This window comes from Staurois parvus, unplaced genomic scaffold, assembly GCF_062004578.1.
Source record: "Staurois parvus isolate SC_StPar_1 unplaced genomic scaffold, SC_StPar_1.0 ptg000750l, whole genome shotgun sequence".
NCBI lineage: Eukaryota > Metazoa > Chordata > Amphibia > Anura > Ranidae > Staurois > Staurois parvus.
In genome coordinates, this window is record NW_028318546.1 from 4,440,329 (window position 1) to 4,449,592 (window position 9,264).

Genomic DNA, 9,264 nt, shown 5'->3' on the forward strand with positions numbered 1-9,264 from the left:
CATCCAAAAAAAACCAAACAAAATAACACGGTCACCTGTTCTTTAAGAGCAAAGTGACTATGTCTCCCAATAGCCCATCCCCTAGGATGGGTGATCTTACCAATCCATGCTCTCCTTTGTCTGCACACTGTAGGAGTCTACCTTGAGTAAGCACTGGTGCCTACATGTATGGATAACATCACTGAACAACTCTTGGTGTGACATTGTTCAGGCCTGCAGTTTGCCGCTCAGACTAGAGGACTGTCACACAACAGACTGCATGTTCCATCATATCCATTAAGGCAATGGAAAGAGGGCATGACCAGATTGGGTAGGCTATAGGAGATAAAAGAAAAGGAGAGGCGCCTTCTGAGTGCAGTATGTGCCATTAGTACGCTGAGATCTCTTTCATTCATAGGCTATACAGATAGAATAGGATTACTGTGGGATTTATGCAAAAATATCCACACAGGGTGATTACTGTGGGATATATGCAACGCTCCCAAGTGCCACATCCCATTCAAACTAGTTGGAGGAAAGAAGTGCCTTTTGGTGGACTTTATAGGTACTACCACGGTGGTAAATAAAAGTATTGCTTTTATTTACCACTGTTGTAGTGCCTATAAAGTCCACCAAAAGGCCCTTCTTTTCTCCAAACAGATTGGGTAGGCAGCAATAGAGAATGGATCAGTAGATTTAACTTGCTAGAGTGGGTGGACTACCAAGAGGAATTCTCACTTTGCCCCTTAGGGTCCTACTCACACCAGAACGCTAAACAGGAAACCCATGTTCTATGTGCGTTTTCCGCATCACATTAAAAAACGCACTGCAGTTGCGATCTGCAATGAGTGTCAATGACAACTTAATGATACCCTTTCCACATGTGCATTTGCCTGCACCAGATTGCATAACACAGTAGTCCCTGCGATCCAGTTGCAGTTCATTTTTTATTTATTTTTTTTTAAGTAGTGCATGCACTACTTTTGGTGCAGTCCAGCTCGGTTTCAGCCCATTCAAATTAATGGGCTGAATTTGCACTGCACCCAGATTGCATGTGAATCACACAGAACGCATAGCACGTTCCTGTGCGAGTCATGGTTTGAAATGGCCCTTTCAAAAAAGCATACCTGCAAACTGCTACCCGCATTACTAGAATGCTTCCCCATTCATTAGAAATCCTTCCCTTAAAGGATAAGCCCCTTTGGAGCATGTTGCACGTCACATCCAAATTTAGGGTGTAACATGCTCCAAGCCCCGCCTCTGTGACAGTGGGTGGGCATTATTCTGACCACACCTGCTTTAAAAATCAGCAGAGCTGTGCGGGGTTCCACCGGCACAGCCGTGTCATTCATTCACAGGAATTTGTGAATGAGAAAAACTACAAGCACCGGGCTGTATTCACATAGGCGTAAACATTTTACTGATCTTATTACTCACGTTTCTTTCTAGCACAAAAGTTCCTGATAATGTGTAATGATCAGAAAATAAATACTTGTGTAAAATTGTCCTGGTTTTTTCAAATACCTGCACCTGCCAAACGTTCTCAAAATCAGATTTTTGGATTTTGTGTTATGTATCTGAACGCAATGCATGTTTACGCACCTCTTAGGATATCTCCATTGCAGTTGCGTTCAGATCTGTAAATAAACACCTGTAAATGCTTCTTTTTTTTTCCTTTAAGGCTGTTTGAATGAAGCCTGAACAATGTAAATGTATTTTCTAGTCTGACACACACACACAAAAAAAAAAAAAATAATACCAACCACAGTTTTTTTTAGAAGTAAACCACCAATTAGTAAAATAAAAAGGACATACAGGTTTGCCTTTGCTATATTGCAGTAACACTTTCATTCCAGAAGGCCACCTCAATTAAACTGGCTATACACTAGTAGATTTTTGAATAACCATTTGTACAATTGTTTGAAAATTCTTTTTTACATTTAATAACTGGACAAATGTAATTCTAAAATACTTCAAATCCTGTTTGTTTTTAACGTTCGATTTTGGAATGAATGTAATTCCCTGAATGAAAACCACATACAGTCAAATGATTTCATGCGAGGAAAAATTTCCATTCTGCCACTTCATTTTTTCTCGTTACGGTGATAAAACAAAAACACAATGTTGATTTGACTCCACTAATACTAGAAAACCAAACAAACATTCTTCTAAAAAAAAAAAAATTGTGAATGAAATTCTACCAGTATATACCCTGCTTAAGCAAGGATGTTCCTGACCTACCCCACCTCCTTTCCATGAAAGTCCCTCTTAAGCTGCTTTCACACTCAGTTTTCTTCTGCTTTTGTGTTAAACAAAAGCGGAAGAAAAATGTGTGACCATGTAATCCTATAAAACTCTTCACATTGAACCATTGCGGGTCAGCTGTATTTTTTTTAAATCCAGTTTGCACCTCCCCTTTGAAATAAATGGAAAAACAGCAAAACAGCAAGAAAAATGTAACTGTATTGCATTTTTGAGTCACATATCCTGTGAAAAATGGACCACATATGCGATAAAAATATGTCATAAGTGTGATAGTAGCCTTAGTGAGCATGTGCAAACAAGTGCAGGATAGGGAGCTTGCTTCTAGGGAAATAACTCATATGTGGTTTACAAACCATTCAGTCCTATGTGTGCACCTTACTTATATGCATTGGGGTACATGTAGCCTTCCAGGGAGTGATCTCTCACGTGCCCATGTCAAATCCCCATAAGGGCTGCTTGCTTCTAATTTTTTTTTCAACTTCACATATCACCGAAATATAAAAACACACTTAAAACAAAACATATAAAAAAAAAAATCATGGTTTGAACTTCCATTACACAATGAGATATCTTAACTCAGCTATTCATTTTGTACAAAGACATTTGAAATGAATTATTTGGCGCTTTCATTAATATGTCCTTAGAAAAGACTGTTTTACACCAGGCCCTGAAGAGCAGGATTAATTAGTTCTCACATCCTAACAAAAGACAACAGGCTTAAAGTAACCCTGTTACTAAAGCAACAATTCCACTGTAATAGCAAAATGCTTTCAATGGCAGTTGAGTGCTTACAAAAAAGTGCAGTCCTCATTTTGAAAGCCAGTAGATGCTTCCCTACTGATCATGAACCTAAATGTCTTCTCTTGTTTTTGATCATTGTTATTGTTGAACCCCTTCTCCAAAGTCCATACAGATTTTCTCATGTCTCCCAATATTGCATTGGGAATGGATGATTTCAATGTGTCCAGGTTTACAATTAAAAAAAACAAAACAAAAACACAAGCACAGTAGTTTGACCTAACACCATTAGTAACTCATAAAGATATACTTTGTTATAATAAGTTCTGGTTTCAGTGTATAAGGACATGTATTTTCTTCCTGTGTACTGCAAAATTGGTTTTGGTACACTAACTGACACTGGGTGAGATCTGACACTGACATCACCTGTGCCACTAATACAGTAATCAGTGATATTATACAAGGTCACTGTACTAATGACACTGACTGGCAAGGGGATAACTTCTCGGGTATTCAAGGGGTTAAGTGTATGCCTAACAAGTATTAATGTGAGTAATGTGTTGCTTTATACTAAAAATCTGTTCCTTCCCTCTGCTTTGCAGGGAAGAAATAAAAAAAAAAAAAAAAAAAAAAAAAAAAAAAGGGATTGTTCCCTCTTTACAGAGCAATGTGTTGATTGTCAACACAGGGCTCTGGACTGCAATTAGACACAGCTGATCAGCAGGCCCCAGCCGTGAATCATTGGCTGGGGCCCGGTGTACAATCACAGCAGGAGTCAGCAGGCAGGGGCACGCATCGCCCTGTACCCAGAAGAGGCCAGCAACGTACAGGAATGGGCTGCCCACAGTACATTGCGGGCAGGCAGTCCTTAAGCGGTTATATTTAGACAAGAGTTCAGCTTTAAACAGTGAACAGAAGGAAAGATAACTTGGGTCTGGTTACTAAGCGTTACAGCACTGCTCTTTGTCCTATTAACCCAATGATGTGTCCCATATATCAAGAAACCATACAAATCTGGGCTCTTTCCACAAAACTTCAAAAAGCAGTGAAAGATGGGCAGTAGTACAAAGTCACATCCAGGCAATATGGTTTGTTTCTCATTGGCCAATATGGGTTAGATTGTTATGCATAGTACTACTACCCTTACTCAATGGCTACAGGCAAAAACAGAGTTTTTTTTTAAAATGTTTAATTTTTTTCATCCATACAAGTTAAAACCTCCAGGAAAAACTTCTTTTCAACCAATAATCAACTGTTCCATTTTCAGAGCAGACCTAGGACAAGACTCTGCAAACCATGTACAAAGGCTTTGTTGTTAAAACTAGGTAAAGAAACATTTGCTTCAGAAACTATGAAGTCATTTTCTATTTTGTACAACTTTATTTATATTTTCTCCACATTAAAGTAATACTAAACCCAGGACCCTGCACTCACTATATCTGGTCTCCCACAGTACACACAACATGGAAATGCAATTATTTTTGTAAATATAAACTGCTAAACACCTTTTCTCATCAGAAGTTAGAGCAGTCTTGTGACTTCAGCTGAGAACTGGTTAAAGCTTGTAGGATGAGTTTTCTTTCTGCTCTAGGAAGATGTGAAATCTCTGACCTCTGTTTGGACAGTGCTGATTGGCCCTGTGCTGATCACATGCACTCTCCCAACAAAAAACAAACCTCTCTAGCAATACACACTAAACTGAGTATGTGCATGTGGCTAAAGGTTCAGTCTGTCTTATCAAGAGATAAGATGTGGACATTTGAACAAAAAGGTGGGGCAGTGAAGAAAGGCCTTTTTACACAATGCAGAGGATTAACCCCTTAGGTTCCACAGTGAGTAAAACAAGCATGCTTTACTGCATACAGTATATAGACAGATTTTACGGTTGTGGGTTTAGTAACACTTTAACTGAGGTGGAAATATCCAGCAACTAATGAGTGGTGAGGACAAAAAAAAACTTTACCATTGCAAGGGGTATTTCCAATAGTTACCTTTAATTCATATAGTCTACGCTTTTAATTGCCAAGGATGTGCATGGGTGAAAAAAAGAAAAATTTGGTCTGGGGGCAAAAGGGTTAAAAAAACAACAACAAAAAAAAACCACACACCACAAAACTGGTTAGTCTCTATCCACAACTGTATGGTTCCGTGCATGACCGTATGAGTGTTGTTAATGTGCACTGGGTTAAGGCATTTGAATGGGCTGCCAATGCACCACAACAGACCAAAAAACACACCTGCACTATTTTCCCTGACATTTCTGTAAATGCACTGGGGTGCCATTCAAACTACTTAAAACAAAAACTTTTATAGATCCAAGTGCCTGTGAACATGGCTTCGCCTTGCCCATCTGGCTGCATTTCACTCAGTAAAAGGACTTAATCCTATAGATCCTCTTTTTCCCCCCACACCAGGCAACTAACCGGTCAGTGATGTTGCTGCATTATCCTGGCACCTGGCTTTACTCCTTGCCAACCTAGAAACAACGTAGATGTACACTGCACTGCGCATGTGCAGCAGGCAGTGTGTATATATATATATATATATATATATATATATATATATATATATATATAAATATTGTTAGAAAATAGCAAAAGGCATGTTTTGGCAAAATACACATAAAGCCTTTTCTACAAAACAAACAAAAAAAAAATTTTTACCTAAAAGCATTCATTTTGAACAGCTTCAGCTCTGCTTTAATATTATATGGACTTCTATTTAGCCAGCAGGTGGAGCTCTAGTTATTTTTTCAACATTTCAAAGCGCCCTATCACTTTTGGCAGTGTTAAATGGATATAACCCAAACATTTAAAAACATTTTACACTTAAAATAATAAAAATGACCCAAAACCATTATACTTGTTGGTGCAAACTATGCATCTTTGTCTAATCTCACCAATATTTAATCTTGAATGAAGCAATGGAATGAAATCTGCTACTGGTTCATACGAGAAAAACTGGTGTTCCGGATGAAGACCTGCTCAGCAATGACATTGTGAAGAGGAGAAGTCTAACAACATCTACAAGCACCCCACTAGCAGGGTTTTTTTTTTCTTCTTCTTCTTTAACGTGAAAATCCCTTTAAACCACAATTAAAAGTAAAGTCAGCCATATAACTTCAGTGCAATAATTTTTACAGTTCATTATTGGGATCGTATGAAAATATGTAAACATAGGCTTACACTTTTCAAGATAAAATTTACTTCCTAATCACCTACAAGTAGAAAGCAAATTTTTCTAACTTCATAACTTATAATACACCAAACATATTGCTATAACAAAAAAAAAAAAATCAACTTAAAAAAAAAAAAAAGAAAAAAAAAGGGTACTGGCATTAAATATAAAAAAGTTAAGCTACATAAAGTATACAAGTTTCTTTCGAATACAAAACTAACACATTGCCAGCATCATTACAGGTCACATTTAATGCCCTGAGATCAAATTTCAAGAATGCTGTGAACATTAAAACACAAAAACAAATCACTATATTATTCCCATTCCCCAACGAGTACTTTGCACTAAAATGCAAGGTCTGCTTATTACATACTCTATGTAGAATTGTGGCATTAGAATTAAAGAAATTGAAAAAACACCACCAAAAAACAAAAACATCTACACAGAAAGCGTTGGGAAAGAAAAAAAAAAAATCATCTCACGCTCACTTCTGTACTAGAACAAGTGATGTCACGATCCTTCCTTCATAGAATGAAGACTATGCCAAATGTTATGAGAAGAGGCTCTTGTACAGATTTGAGATCTACAGCATTACCAAGACCTTGCCAAAAGGATCACAAAGTCATCTAGGTGCTGCCGTCAGAAGCCATCTATAAAAAGGTAAGTAGTTCTTTAACTTTTTCTACCAGACTTGTTTTTTGTTCAGGTATAATGCCACAATTATACATATTGGGATGTTGCATTTTATTGCAAAGTCTGCTTTGAATGGCCTTACCAATTGTGCCACCATGCTCACATCAATGGGTTTATTCGGAAAGGCAACAGAAAATGCCACAATCCATAACAAGCAGACTTCAAAATAGTCTCTTTAGACTACTAGGACAAGGACTTGGAATGGTCATCATGGTTATTGTGTTCTGTACACAGTCACTGCAATTTGCACTTTCCTTTTAAATGACATAAAGCCAGTCACACACTAACTTTACTAGCAATAACCAGGCAATGCAGGGGCTTAATAAACAAACGATGCACACTTTAGGCTGTAGAAAGCCTGGTGTCTGTAGTAATACAATGCCAATTACACCTGAAAATCCATCTTGATTGTGGATTACTCAGGAAGGTGAGGGCTACACAGGTGAGTAATCTCTTTGCTATGGATATTCAACCATTTGTTGACGGTAAACTCATCTGCAACACACTGGAGCCAATGTGCCACTAGAGAGAGGATTGTAAATAAGTTGCTAAATCTCTCAGTAGCAAAGAAGTTTAATCATTTGTGCAACAGGTCTGTCAGTATATGCTGGGTCTAACATACTTCACAAAATCAAGTGTTAGGTGCCATATTGTTTTCTATTCCTGATCCTAACACTGCGACAAGAATAATAAAATCCTGAAGGCTTTGTGTATGAAGTGTGAAGCTATTATTCCTGTCATACGTGATGTACTTTAGTGGTTATTTGGCCCAAATAAAACAAGCTACATGATATGTATCTAGAGAAAAAAATTGCGCAAAATTTGCAAAAGTTGAGCTTTCTGAAGTAACCGGATCTCTAAGGCTGAAGTTTAGGTATAACATTTTATTGCATAGTTGCATTGGTCCAAGCTTGGTTCAATGTAAGTATGCATATCTCATATCTGAGCGAACATTTTGGAAACTGCAAGCCACTGTAGTAGTCACCCCTACTACAGCAATAGCAGCAACCTTCTGGGTCCACTGCCTTTATTCACAGAACCCCTTGTATTTTTTTTTTATTCAAGGAATCCAAAGCATTCTCCGATTGGGAAAGGTAGCAATCGCAACATCACTGCCCAACCTCACCCAATCAGAGAATGCCTTGTATTCACTAAAAAAACACAAAACAAAACAAGGCATTCTGTGAATGCCAGCAGTGCCAAGTGAGCACCCCCCTCCTACTGTGGTTACTATGCAGAATTGCTGCCACTTGACACTGTACCTATTACCTCTGTAGTAGCGATGACTACCACCAGGAGCAGACTGAGCCAGGGGGCAAATGTGCCCCGGGCCGTGCTGATGCCCCTTAAAAGAAAGAAAAAAAAAAAAAAAAAAAAAAAAAAAAAAGACGCCACCGCAGACATACCTAAAGTTTTCCTGGTGAGGAGTAAAAAGTCCCTGCCTGCGTCCTACCAAGTGCGGGATGAGGACAGAGCACAGAGTGCAGGCTGCACCCCTCCCGAACATGGATCATGTACACCATGTACAAGCAGAGACTGGCTCCATTCTCCACCGGAGGCTCTTCCCTGACCAAGCCGCCCCGGCTCCCACCTGCCAGCCAGTCTGGGAACATGGAGTCTGTACAGCTGGTGAGCAGAGGGTACCTGGAGCGGAGCTTTAGCCTGGGATGGGGTTGGGAGGAGGCAGAGAAGTGGAAGGGGGGATGAGTCACTGCACCATTGGCCTCTGGGTTGTACTTACCCCCTGGACCAAAAGTTGCCAGTTAGCCCCTGGCTACTACAGTGATAGCTCAGGTAAGAAACATGCATACTCACATTGGTTTGAGCTGGACCAATGTAACTATGCCATAAATGGCATACCTAAACTTCAGCTTTAAATGACAAAAAGGCAGCGTGAAAGAAATTAAGTTTCAAAGCAAAAATTCAGTTGCATCTATGTAGTCATCACAAACCCTAAGAGAGACATGCTAAGTAAAATACATATTAAATCATACATCAGACTGGCTCACATTATAACATTAAGAATAAATATGAATACAAAATATAAAATACATGGTATTTCTGCAGATTTACACAAAACCTGACTGCTAGGAGGATACATAAACTTAAGAGAGTACAAAATCAACAATAGAAAAATGGCACTTTAGTTTTTTTTTTTCTACCTGTACATATATTGTGCAGTTTCAGTTCATAACACTGGATACTGATTAAAAAAAAGGAAGTGGGATACACAGACAAACCTAATACAGCATTGACGGGAAGTGACAAGCAGTGGTTTCCTGAGGAGATACACAAGGGAATTCATGATTGTGTAAGCAAACTACAGATTTCAGGAGGAAACCAAGGCAAGCAGCTGATCCGTGATTGTAAGCAGTTTTGACTACAGATCATTACCTTGCAGCTACACAAACA